The sequence below is a fragment of the Rhinichthys klamathensis genome, unplaced genomic scaffold (assembly GCF_029890125.1).
Source record: "Rhinichthys klamathensis goyatoka isolate OS25496 unplaced genomic scaffold, OSU_Roscu_1.1 h1tg000035l_1, whole genome shotgun sequence".
Classification (NCBI taxonomy): Eukaryota; Metazoa; Chordata; class Actinopteri; order Cypriniformes; family Leuciscidae; genus Rhinichthys; species Rhinichthys klamathensis.
This window is the reverse complement of record NW_026606583.1, coordinates 832501-845000: the sequence shown is the minus strand read 5'-3', so window position 1 is coordinate 845000 and position 12500 is coordinate 832501. Positions and strand designations below refer to the sequence as shown.

General features: G+C 44.4%; 10 non-coding genes across 10 annotated transcripts; all 10 read left to right on the top strand.

Moving 5' to 3' along the window:
* Positions 1–1006: 1006 nt before the first annotated feature.
* Positions 1007–1088, top strand: trnal-uag (transfer RNA leucine (anticodon UAG)). The gene has a single exon. It is a non-coding gene; the product is annotated as a tRNA-Leu (tRNA).
* Positions 1089–1578: 490 nt separating this feature from the next.
* Positions 1579–1660, top strand: trnal-uag (transfer RNA leucine (anticodon UAG)). The gene has a single exon. It is a non-coding gene; the product is annotated as a tRNA-Leu (tRNA).
* A 1368-nt stretch (positions 1661–3028) lies between these two features.
* Positions 3029–3110, top strand: trnal-uag (transfer RNA leucine (anticodon UAG)). The gene has a single exon. It is a non-coding gene; the product is annotated as a tRNA-Leu (tRNA).
* Positions 3111–3600: 490 nt separating this feature from the next.
* Positions 3601–3682, top strand: trnal-uag (transfer RNA leucine (anticodon UAG)). Its single transcript has one exon. It is a non-coding gene; the product is annotated as a tRNA-Leu (tRNA).
* A 1368-nt stretch (positions 3683–5050) lies between these two features.
* trnal-uag (transfer RNA leucine (anticodon UAG)) lies at positions 5051–5132 on the top strand. Its single transcript has one exon. It is a non-coding gene; the product is annotated as a tRNA-Leu (tRNA).
* Positions 5133–5622: 490 nt separating this feature from the next.
* trnal-uag (transfer RNA leucine (anticodon UAG)) lies at positions 5623–5704 on the top strand. Its single transcript has one exon. It is a non-coding gene; the product is annotated as a tRNA-Leu (tRNA).
* A 4725-nt stretch (positions 5705–10429) lies between these two features.
* On the top strand, positions 10430–10511 carry trnal-aag (transfer RNA leucine (anticodon AAG)). Its single transcript has one exon. It is a non-coding gene; the product is annotated as a tRNA-Leu (tRNA).
* Positions 10512–11305: 794 nt separating this feature from the next.
* On the top strand, positions 11306–11387 carry trnal-aag (transfer RNA leucine (anticodon AAG)). Its single transcript has one exon. It is a non-coding gene; the product is annotated as a tRNA-Leu (tRNA).
* A 222-nt stretch (positions 11388–11609) lies between these two features.
* On the top strand, positions 11610–11691 carry trnal-uag (transfer RNA leucine (anticodon UAG)). The gene has a single exon. It is a non-coding gene; the product is annotated as a tRNA-Leu (tRNA).
* Positions 11692–12182: 491 nt separating this feature from the next.
* On the top strand, positions 12183–12264 carry trnal-aag (transfer RNA leucine (anticodon AAG)). Its single transcript has one exon. It is a non-coding gene; the product is annotated as a tRNA-Leu (tRNA).
* Positions 12265–12500: the final 236 nt, after the last annotated feature.

The window sequence follows — 12500 nt, the reverse complement described above, 5'->3', positions numbered from 1 at the left end:
TTAGGAGGCCTTTCCACCTGTCGAGGTGCTCCTTCAAGGCACGTAGAATTTCGACGGATTTAACTGTGGAGAAGAGAGACATTAAAAGAAAAAGTTGGCGAAAACGGCCCACGAATCGAGCCACGTCAGGGTAGAGTGGCCGAGGGGTCTAAGGCGCTGTATTAAGGCTCCAGTCTTTTCGGGGGCGTGGGTTCGAATCCCACCGCTGCCAGCAGTGATTTTAAAGAGGGCCAGACACCTTAAGAGTGCTCCGAAAAGGCGCAAAAGCGGCTGAAAATCTGCACCCTCTTGAATCAGGGACGGTAATAATGTCACTTCAAAAATGAATTTAAACATAATAATAACAAATGTCTAGTCTATAATTATGGAGTTAGCCAATTTGACTCATTGAGATTTTTTTGATGATCTGACAGCTACCTCATGATTTTGAGTTTAACTGCGACACAGCTGGCTGCCATTTTGGAGGATGGCCCAAAGGCTTTGATTAGGTAATTCAGGTGTGTTTGATTAGAGATGGAATTGCAATCTGCAGGGAGGGGGGCCTCCAGGAGTGTAACTGCGTCCCCCCTGTATTTAGGAGGCCTTTCCACCTGTCGAGGTGCTCCTTCAAGGCATGTAGAATTTCGACGGATTTAACTGTGGAGAAGAGAGACATTAAAAGAAAAAATTGGCGAAAATGGACCACGGAAGGTGCCCTCACAAGGTAGCGTGGCCGAGCGGTCTAAGGCGCTGGATTAAGGCTCCAGTCTCTTCTGGGGCGTGGGTTCAAATCCCACCGCTGCCAAGACAGCATTTTAGAAGGCACTCGTGGCTGCTATTCCTAAGCGAAAACACTGGAGAAGTGACACTGCTTGCTCCCGGTCTCTTCCAAACCCTGCCGCTTTTGCTTTCCTTGGCCGAACTCGGCGTGCTTCAGAGCCTGACGATGAAGGTCCGCACCCAACGTTTAATCTATTTATGAAAAAAAAAATGGCCAGAAAACGGCCCACGAATCGAGCCACGTCATGGTAGCGTGGCCGAGGGGTCTAAGGCGCTGGATTTAGGCTCCAGTCTCTTCGGGAGTGTGGGTTCGAATCCCACCGCTGCCAGCAGTGATTTTAAAGAGGGCCAGACACCTTAAGAGTGATCCGAAAAGGCGCAAAAGCGGCTGAAAATCTGCACCCTCTTGAATCAGGGACAGCAATAATGTCACTTCAAAAATGAATTTAAACATAATAATAACAAATGTCTAGTCTATAATGATGGAGTTAGCCAATTTGACTCATTGAGATTTTTTTGGTGATCTGACAGCTACCTCATGATTTTAAGTTTAACTGCGACAAAGCTGGCTGCCATTTTGGAGGATGGCCCAAAGGCTTTGATTAGGTAATTCAGGTGTGTTTGATTAGAGATGGAATTGCAATCTGCAGGGAGGGGGCCTCCAGGAGTGTAACTGCGTCCCCCCTGTATTTAGGAGGCCTTTCCACCTGTCGAGGTGCTCCTTCAAGGCACGTAGAATTTCGACGGATTTAACTGTGGAGAAGAGAGACATTAAAAGAAAAAATTGGCGAATACGGCCCACGAATCGAGCCACGTCAGGGTAGCGTGGCCGAGGGGTCTAAGGCGCTGGATTTAGGCTCCAGTCTCTTCGGGGGCGTGGGTTTGAATCCCACCGCTGCCAGCAGTGATTTTAAAGAGGGCCAGACACCTTAAGAGTGCTCCGAAAAGGCGCAAAAGCGGCTGAAAATCTGCACCCTCTTGAATCAGGGACGGTAATAATGTCACTTCAAAAATGAATTTAAACATAATAATAACAAATGTCTAGTCTATAATGATGGAGTTAGCCAATTTGACTCATTGAGATTTTTTTGGTGATCTGACAGCTACCTCATGATTTTGAGTTTAACTGCGACACAGCTGGCTGCCATTTTGGAGGATGGCCCAAAGGCTTTGATTAGGTAATTCAGGTGTGTTTGATTAGAGATGGAATTGCAATCTGCAGGGAGGGGGGCCTCCAGGAGTGTAACTGCTGGACAGTTACACTCCAGCAGAAGGAGCACCTGTCGAGGTGCTCCTTCAAGGCACGTAGAATTTCGACGGATTTAACTGTGGAGAAGAGAGACATTAAAAGAAAAAGTTGGCGAAAACGGCCCACGAATCGAGCCACGTCAGGGTAGAGTGGCCGAGGGGTCTAAGGCGCTGTATTAAGGCTCCAGTCTTTTCGGGGGCGTGGGTTCGAATCCCACCGCTGCCAGCAGTGATTTTAAAGAGGGCCAGACACCTTAAGAGTGCTCCGAAAAGGCGCAAAAGCGGCTGAAAATCTGCACCCTCTTGAATCAGGGACGGTAATAATGTCACTTCAAAAATGAATTTAAACATAATAATAACAAATGTCTAGTCTATAATTATGGAGTTAGCCAATTTGACTCATTGAGATTTTTTTGGTGATCTGACAGCTACCTCATGATTTTGAGTTTAACTGCGACACAGCTGGCTGCCATTTTGGAGGATGGCCCAAAGGCTTTGATTAGGTAATTCAGGTGTGTTTGATTAGAGATGGAATTGCAATCTGCAGGGAGGGGGGCCTCCAGGAGTGTAACTGCGTCCCCCCTGTATTTAGGAGGCCTTTCCACCTGTCGAGGTGCTCCTTCAAGGCATGTAGAATTTCGACGGATTTAACTGTGGAGAAGAGAGACATTAAAAGAAAAAATTGGCGAAAATGGACCACGGAAGGTGCCCTCACAAGGTAGCGTGGCCGAGCGGTCTAAGGCGCTGGATTAAGGCTCCAGTCTCTTCTGGGGCGTGGGTTCAAATCCCACCGCTGCCAAGACAGCATTTTAGAAGGCACTCGTGGCTGCTATTCCTAAGCGAAAACACTGGAGAAGTGACACTGCTTGCTCCCGGTCTCTTCCAAACCCTGCCGCTTTTGCTTTCCTTGGCCGAACTCGGCGTGCTTCAGAGCCTGACGATGAAGGTCCGCACCCAACGTTTAATCTATTTATGAAAAAAAAAATGGCCAGAAAACGGCCCACGAATCGAGCCACGTCATGGTAGCGTGGCCGAGGGGTCTAAGGCGCTGGATTTAGGCTCCAGTCTCTTCGGGAGTGTGGGTTCGAATCCCACCGCTGCCAGCAGTGATTTTAAAGAGGGCCAGACACCTTAAGAGTGATCCGAAAAGGCGCAAAAGCGGCTGAAAATCTGCACCCTCTTGAATCAGGGACAGCAATAATGTCACTTCAAAAATGAATTTAAACATAATAATAACAAATGTCTAGTCTATAATGATGGAGTTAGCCAATTTGACTCATTGAGATTTTTTTGGTGATCTGACAGCTACCTCATGATTTTAAGTTTAACTGCGACAAAGCTGGCTGCCATTTTGGAGGATGGCCCAAAGGCTTTGATTAGGTAATTCAGGTGTGTTTGATTAGAGATGGAATTGCAATCTGCAGGGAGGGGGCCTCCAGGAGTGTAACTGCGTCCCCCCTGTATTTAGGAGGCCTTTCCACCTGTCGAGGTGCTCCTTCAAGGCACGTAGAATTTCGACGGATTTAACTGTGGAGAAGAGAGACATTAAAAGAAAAAATTGGCGAATACGGCCCACGAATCGAGCCACGTCAGGGTAGCGTGGCCGAGGGGTCTAAGGCGCTGGATTTAGGCTCCAGTCTCTTCGGGGGCGTGGGTTTGAATCCCACCGCTGCCAGCAGTGATTTTAAAGAGGGCCAGACACCTTAAGAGTGCTCCGAAAAGGCGCAAAAGCGGCTGAAAATCTGCACCCTCTTGAATCAGGGACGGTAATAATGTCACTTCAAAAATGAATTTAAACATAATAATAACAAATGTCTAGTCTATAATGATGGAGTTAGCCAATTTGACTCATTGAGATTTTTTTGGTGATCTGACAGCTACCTCATGATTTTGAGTTTAACTGCGACACAGCTGGCTGCCATTTTGGAGGATGGCCCAAAGGCTTTGATTAGGTAATTCAGGTGTGTTTGATTAGAGATGGAATTGCAATCTGCAGGGAGGGGGGCCTCCAGGAGTGTAACTGCTGGACAGTTACACTCCAGCAGAAGGAGCACCTGTCGAGGTGCTCCTTCAAGGCACGTAGAATTTCGACGGATTTAACTGTGGAGAAGAGAGACATTAAAAGAAAAAGTTGGCGAAAACGGCCCACGAATCGAGCCACGTCAGGGTAGAGTGGCCGAGGGGTCTAAGGCGCTATATTAAGGCTCCAGTCTTTTCGGGGGCGTGGGTTCGAATCCCACCGCTGCCAGCAGTGATTTTAAAGAGGGCCAGACACCTTAAGAGTGCTCCGAAAAGGCGCAAAAGCGGCTGAAAATCTGCACCCTCTTGAATCAGGGACGGTAATAATGTCACTTCAAAAATGAATTTAAACATAATAATAACAAATGTCTAGTCTATAATTATGGAGTTAGCCAATTTGACTCATTGAGATTTTTTTGGTGATCTGACAGCTACCTCATGATTTTGAGTTTAACTGCGACACAGCTGGCTGCCATTTTGGAGGATGGCCCAAAGGCTTTGATTAGGTAATTCAGGTGTGTTTGATTAGAGATGGAATTGCAATCTGCAGGGAGGGGGGCCTCCAGGAGTGTAACTGCGTCCCCCCTGTATTTAGGAGGCCTTTCCACCTGTCGAGGTGCTCCTTCAAGGCATGTAGAATTTCGACGGATTTAACTGTGGAGAAGAGAGACATTAAAAGAAAAAATTGGCGAAAATGGACCACGGAAGGTGCCCTCACAAGGTAGCGTGGCCGAGCGGTCTAAGGCGCTGGATTAAGGCTCCAGTCTCTTCTGGGGCGTGGGTTCAAATCCCACCGCTGCCAAGACAGCATTTTAGAAGGCACTCGTGGCTGCTATTCCTAAGCGAAAACACTGGAGAAGTGACACTGCTTGCTCCCGGTCTCTTCCAAACCCTGCCGCTTTTGCTTTCCTTGGCCAAACTCGGCGTGCTTCAGAGCCTGACGATGAAGGTCCGCACCCAACGTTTAATCTATTTATGAAAAAAAAAATGGCCAGAAAACGGCCCACGAATCGAGCCACGTCATGGTAGCGTGGCCGAGGGGTCTAAGGCGCTGGATTTAGGCTCCAGTCTCTTCGGGAGTGTGGGTTCGAATCCCACCGCTGCCAGCAGTGATTTTAAAGAGGGCCAGACACCTTAAGAGTGATCCGAAAAGGCGCAAAAGCGGCTGAAAATCTGCACCCTCTTGAATCAGGGACAGCAATAATGTCACTTCAAAAATGAATTTAAACATAATAATAACAAATGTCTAGTCTATAATGATGGAGTTAGCCAATTTGACTCATTGAGATTTTTTTGGTGATCTGACAGCTACCTCATGATTTTAAGTTTAACTGCGACAAAGCTGGCTGCCATTTTGGAGGATGGCCCAAAGGCTTTGATTAGGTAATTCAGGTGTGTTTGATTAGAGATGGAATTGCAATCTGCAGGGAGGGGGCCTCCAGGAGTGTAACTGCGTCCCCCCTGTATTTAGGAGGCCTTTCCACCTGTCGAGGTGCTCCTTCAAGGCACGTAGAATTTCGACGGATTTAACTGTGGAGAAGAGAGACATTAAAAGAAAAAATTGGCGAATACGGCCCACGAATCGAGCCACGTCAGGGTAGCGTGGCCGAGGGGTCTAAGGCGCTGGATTTAGGCTCCAGTCTCTTCGGGGGCGTGGGTTTGAATCCCACCGCTGCCAGCAGTGATTTTAAAGAGGGCCAGACACCTTAAGAGTGCTCCGAAAAGGCGCAAAAGCGGCTGAAAATCTGCACCCTCTTGAATCAGGGACGGTAATAATGTCACTTCAAAAATGAATTTAAACATAATAATAACAAATGTCTAGTCTATAATGATGGAGTTAGCCAATTTGACTCATTGAGATTTTTTTGGTGATCTGACAGCTACCTCATGATTTTGAGTTTAACTGCGACACAGCTGGCTGCCATTTTGGAGGATGGCCCAAAGGCTTTGATTAGGTAATTCAGGTGTGTTTGATTAGAGATGGAATTGCAATCTGCAGGGAGGGGGGCCTCCAGGAGTGTAACTCGGGCTGAATACATGGCTGACATCGGCTTGCCTCAACCATGGGATAAGGTTTATTGACAATTTTAATATCTTCTGGAACTGTAAAGACCGTTTTAGATCCGATGGGGTACATCCAAATATCATGGGGTGCCGTTTGCTTGGTGCTAATATACGTCATGATGTTGGGATGCCTTTCCCAAATAAGACATGTAAGAAGGACAGTACTCACAGGCAGATTATCCATTCACTCATCCCAGCTTCTCCAATTACAGACAATCGCTCTCAGAATTTGCCTCGCGCCAAAAAAGGGGCAAAACAACACCCAACTCTCTCACTGTCATTTCTACCTCATTCACATCCCCCGCAACTATTAGATACACCCTCCTCTCCTTCATTACATCCATCTATGAGGGAGTTAGTTTTAACCAAAGTGAGCAAACCTCGATCTTCTCTTTGTCCCTCCCCACCCCGTTTTTTAAAACGAGCGCTTAGACAACTGCCACATCGTCAAGCATCTTGTCCATTAACTATACAGAGCACAAAAAACACTAAGTGATGTGTTCCGGGTCCCTGCCATTGTGAAAATAACTTTGCTGATTGTGTTGAGTATAAGCTAGGACCCGGTATTTCTATTCCTGTGATGATTGGAAATAGAATGAATCGTGATGAGCGTGTAACTAATAAAATAAATCAGTCTAATCTGTTAACTGTACCACGCCAACCCACCAGTTTAGGATCCCCCACTATATCTATTAAATTGGCCTTACTTAACATTAGATCCCTTGCCAACAAATCATTCTTGGTAAATGATATTATATCATCCCATAACTTAGATTTTATGTTTCTTACTGAAACATGGCTTACAGAGGACTGTAGTGCTACTATCCTTAATGAGACAGCTCCTGAAAAATTTGCGTATTTGACTACATGTCGAAATGGTAGGAAAGGAGGAGGGGTGGCTGCCTTATTTAAAGATGCATATCAGTGTAAAGAAAATAAATTAGGTCATTTTACTTCGTTTGAATATCTTTGTTTTATATTGAAGGGTACTCCCAAAATTCTGTTTGTAACGATTTATAGACCACCGCGATATTCTGCTAATTTTATTGAAGATTTTGCTGAATTACTCTCTATTATATCGGTTGATTTTAAGTTGTTTATTATTACAGGGGATTTTAATATTCATATAGATAATAGTACAGACAATAATGTCAAAGAATTTTTTGCACTTTTAGACACCTTTGACCTCACTCAACATGTGAAAGAGAGTACACATACTCATGGTCACATTTTAGATCTGGTTATTTCGAAAGGTCTTGATATGTTATCTGTCATGGTTAAGGATTTAGCCCTATCTGATCATTTTTGTGTCTTTTTTGAATTGTCTACTACTTTTAATTTGCCAGTAAACTCTGTTTTTATCAAGAAAAGGTACATTAGTGAAAATACTCATGTTCAGTTTATAGAAGCTATAGCCAGATCTCCAACAATAAGTGCTGAGTCAGTTGATGCACTTCTAGATAATTTTAATGCTAAAATATTGAATGTCATCGATGGTATTGCACCAGTAAAAGTAAAGAGAAATATGAGCAAACAAAAATCACCATGGAGAACCACCATGGGGGTAAATGCCCTTAAAAGAGAATGTAGGAAAGCAGAACGCAAATGGCGGAAAACTAAATTACAAATTCATTACGACATCTATAAACAAAGCCTTGGCAATTTTAATATTGAGTTATGCAGGGCCAGACAGCAACATATATCGGAAATGATCAATAATAGTATTAATAATACCCGCACTTTATTTATCATGGTTGACAAGCTTACAAATCCAATACAGCAAGCAACATCAGAATTCGCATCTATTATGAAATGTAATGAATTTGCGTGGTTTTTCAGTGAAAAAATTATTAATATTAGACGGACTATTAGTACTACACAGTCTGACACTGATTCTCTACCGTTACTACTTCCACCAAGACATGCCTTGGTTACTATGTCGCAATTTAATGTAATCGATCAAAAATTCCTAGAAGAAATAGTTAGACATCTTAAATCTTCTACGTGCTGTCTAGACATACTGCCCTCAGACTTTTTAAAAACAATTCTTAGCTCTATAGTAACAGATCTGCAGCAAATAGTCAATAGTTCTTTGCAATCAGGCATTTTTCCAACGTCCTTGAAAATCGCTGCCATTAAGCCTATATTAAAAAAAAGAACAATGGATGCTTCTACAATGAATAACTATAGACCGATTTCAAAACTCTCTTTTATAGCCAAGATTATTGAGAAGGCTGTATTTATTCAATTAAATGAGTTTGTGACTTCAAGTGGTCTTTTAGATAAATTTCAGTCAGGTTTTCGACCACAGCATAGCACTGAAACTGTCCTAATTAAAGTTTTAAATGATATACGGCTGAATACTGATTCTGATAAAATAACAGTTTTGGTTCTATTAGATCTCAGTGCAGCATTTGACACTGTAGATCATAGAATTCTTGTAGATAGGCTGGAAAATTGGGTAGGAGTCTCCGGGACAGTCCTTGATTGGTTCAGATCTTACCTGAATGATCGGAGTTACTTTGTTACCATTGGAAATTCTGAATCTGATAGGGTGGGCATGACATGCGGAGTTCCACAGGGATCAGTTCTTGGACCGCTTCTGTTCAACCTCTATATGTTACCTTTAGGCCAGATTCTACAGAACAATAACATTAACTACCATAGTTATGCCGATGATACTCAAATATATATGTCTCTTGATTCAGACGATAACAGTTCAATAGACTCTTTGTGCCACTGTATAGAGCAAATAAAAACCTGGATGAATCTAAATTTTTTACAATTAAACCAAGACAAAACTGAGGTTATTGTGTTTGGCAACAAAAATAAAAGAACAAGTATTATTAAAGAATTAGATTCCCGTGCCTTTAAAACCAGGGATCAAGTGCGTAATCTTGGTGTTATGATAGATTCAGATCTCACATTTAACAGTCATATTAGAGCGGTCACTAAAACAGCATTTTATCATTTGAAAAATATATCTAGAATCAAAGGCTTGGTGCCTCAAAAAGACCTAGAGAAGCTTATCCATGCTTTTATCTCTAGTAGGGTTGACTACTGTAATGGCCTATTAACGGGACTTCCGAAGAAGACTGTAAAGCAGCTGCAGCTTGTTCAGAATGCTGCTGCTAGATTATTAACCAGGACTAAGAGAATAGAGCACATCACTCCGGTTCTTAAAACTCTGCATTGGCTCCCAATCAGTCATAGAATAGTTTTTAAAGTGATGCTCTTAGTTTATAAAGCACTGAATTGTTTAGGTCCTGAGTACATTTCTGAAATGTTTCAAAAATATAAACCAAGCAGGGCTCTTAGATCAATGACCTCAGGTCAGCTAGTGGAGCACAGAGTTAGAACAAAGCATGGAGAAGCTGCGTTTAGCATCTCTGCTGTACACGACTGGAACAAATTACCAGAAGATCTTAGATGTGCTCCAAACGTATTGATTTTTAAATCCAAGTTGAAAACATTTCTTTTTTCACGTGCTTATGACTGAGGTCTTAAACCTAGCTGTACTGTTCAGCCTTACAGTTTCTTACGTCTTTTTATCTTGTTGTTTTAAATTTTTCTTGTGTCTGCTTGTATCTTGTATTTTTATTATGATGTTTAATTATTTTTCATTGTAAAGCGCATTGAATTGCTTTGATGGATGAACTGTGCTATATAAATAAACCTGATTTGATTTGATTTGATAACTGCGTCCCCCCTATATTTAGGAGGCCTTTCCACCTGTCGAGGTGCTCCTTCAAGGCACGTAGAATTTCGACGGATTTAACTGTGGAGAAGAGAGACATTAAAAGAAAAAATTGGCGAAAATGGCCCACGGAAGGTGCCCTCACAAGGTAGCGTGGCCTAGCGGTCTAAGGCGCTGGGTCTAAGGCGCTGGGTCTAAGGCGCAAAAGCGGCTGAAAATCTGCACCCTCTTGAATCAGGGACAGCAATAATGTCACTTCAAAAATGAATTTAAACATAATAATAACAAATGTCTAGTCTATAATGATGGAGTTAGCCAATTTGACTCATTTAGATTTTTTCGGTGATCTGACAGCTACCTCATGATTTTGAGTTTAACTGCGACACAGCTGGCTGCCATTTTGGAGGATGGCCCAAAGGCTTTGATTAGGTAATTCAGGTGTGTTTGATTAGAGATGGAATTGCAATCTGCAGGGAGGGGGCCTCCAGGAGTGTAACTGCGTCCCCCCTGTATTTAGGAGGCCTTTCCACCTGTCGAGGTGCTCCTTCAAGGCACGTAGAATTTCGACGGATTTAACTGTGGAGAAGAGAGACATTAAAAGAAAAAATTGGCGAAAATGGACCACGGAAGGTGCCCTCACAAGGTAGCGTGGCCGAGCGGTCTAAGGCGCTGGATTAAGGCTCCAGTCTCTTCGGGGGCGTGGGTTCGAATCCCACCGCTGCCAAGACAGCATTTTAGAAGGCACTCGTGGCTGCTATGCCTAAGCGAAAACACTGGAGAAGTGACACTGCTTGCTCCCGGACTCTTCCAAACCCTGCCGCTTTTGCTTTCCTTGGCCGAACTCGGCGTGCTTCAGAGCCTGACGATGAAGGTCCGCACCCAACGTTTAATCTATTTATGAAAAAAAAAATGCCCAGAAAACGGCCCACGAATCGATCCACGTCAGGGTAGCGTGGCCGAGGGGTCTAAGGCGCTGGATTTAGGCTCCAGTCTCTTCGGGGTCGTGAGTTAGAATCCCACCGCTGCCAGCAGTGATTTTAAAGAGGGCCAGACACCTTAAGAGTGCTCCGAAAAGGCGCAAAAGCGGCTGAAAATCTGCACCTTCTTGAATCAGGGATGGTAATAATGTCACTTCAAAAATGAATTTAAACATAATAATAACAAATGTCTAGTCTATAATGATGGAGTTAGCCAATTTGACTCATTGAGATTTTTTTGGTGATCTGACAGCTACCTCATGATTTTGAGTTTAACTGCGACACAGCTGGCTGCCATTTTGGAGGATGGCCCAAAGGCTTTGATTAGGTAATTCAGGTGTGTTTGATTAGAGATGGAATTGCAATCTGCAGGGAGGGGGCCTCCAGGAGTGTAACTGCGTCCCCCCTGTTTTTAGGAGGCCTTTCCACCTGTCGAGGTGCTCCTTCAATTCACGTAGAATTTCGACGGATTTAACTGTGGAGAAGAGAGACATTAAAAGAAAAAATTGTCGAAAATGGCCCACGGAAGGTGCCCTCACAAGGTAGCGTGGCCGAGCGGTCTAAGGCGCTGGATTAAGGCTCCAGTCTCTCCGGGGGCGTGGGTTCGAATCCCACCGCTGCCAAGACAGCATTTTAGAAGGCACTCGTGGCTGCTATGCCTAAGCGAAAACACTGGAGAAGTGACACTGCTTGCTCCCGGTCTCTTCCAAACCCTGCCGCTTTTGCTTTCCTTGGCCGAACTCGGCGTGCTTCAGAGCCTGACAATGAAGGTCCGCACCCAACGTTTAATCTATTTATGAAAAAAAAAATGGCCAGAAAACGGCCCACGAATCGAGCCACATCAGGGTAGCGTGGCCGAGGGGTCTAAGGCGCTGGATTTAGGCTCCAGTCTCTTCGGGGGCGTGGGTTCGAATCCCACCGCTGCCAGCAGTGATTTTAAAGAGGTCCAGACACCTTAAGTGTGCTCCGAAAAGGCGCAAAAGCGGCTGAAAATCTGCACCCTCTTGAATCAGGGACAGCAATAATGTCACTTCAAAAATGAATTTAAACATAATAATAACAAATGTCTAGTCTATAATGATGGAGTTAGCCAATTTGACTCATTTAGATTTTTTTGGTGATCTGACAGCTACCTCATGATTTTGAGTTTAACTGCGACACAGCTGGCTGCCATTTTGGAGGATGGCCCAAAGGCTTTGATTAGGTAATTCAGGTGTGTTTGATTAGAGATGGAATTGCAATCTGCAGGGAGGGGGGCCTCCAGGAGTGTAACTGCGTCCCCCCTTTATTTAGGAGGCCTTTCCACCTGTCGAGGTGCTCCTTCAATTCACGTAGAATTTCGACGGATTTAACTGTGGAGAAGAGAGACATTAAAAGAAAAAATTGGCGAAAATGGCCCACGGAAGGTGCCCTCACAAGGTAGCGTGGCCGAGCGGTCTAAGGCGCTGGATTAAGGCTCCAGTCTCTCCGGGGGCGTGGGTTCGAATCCCACCGCTGCCAAGACAGCATTTTAGAAGGCACTCGTGGCTGCTATGCCTAAGCGAAAACACTGGAGAAGTGACACTGCTTGCTCCCGGTCTCTTCCAAACCCTGCCGCTTTTGCTTTCCTTGGCCGAACTCGGCGTGCTTCAGAGCCTGACAATGAAGGTCCGCACCCAACGTTTAATATATTTATGAAAAAAAAATGGCCAGAAAACGGCCCACGAATCGATCCACGTCAGGGTAGCGTGGCCGAG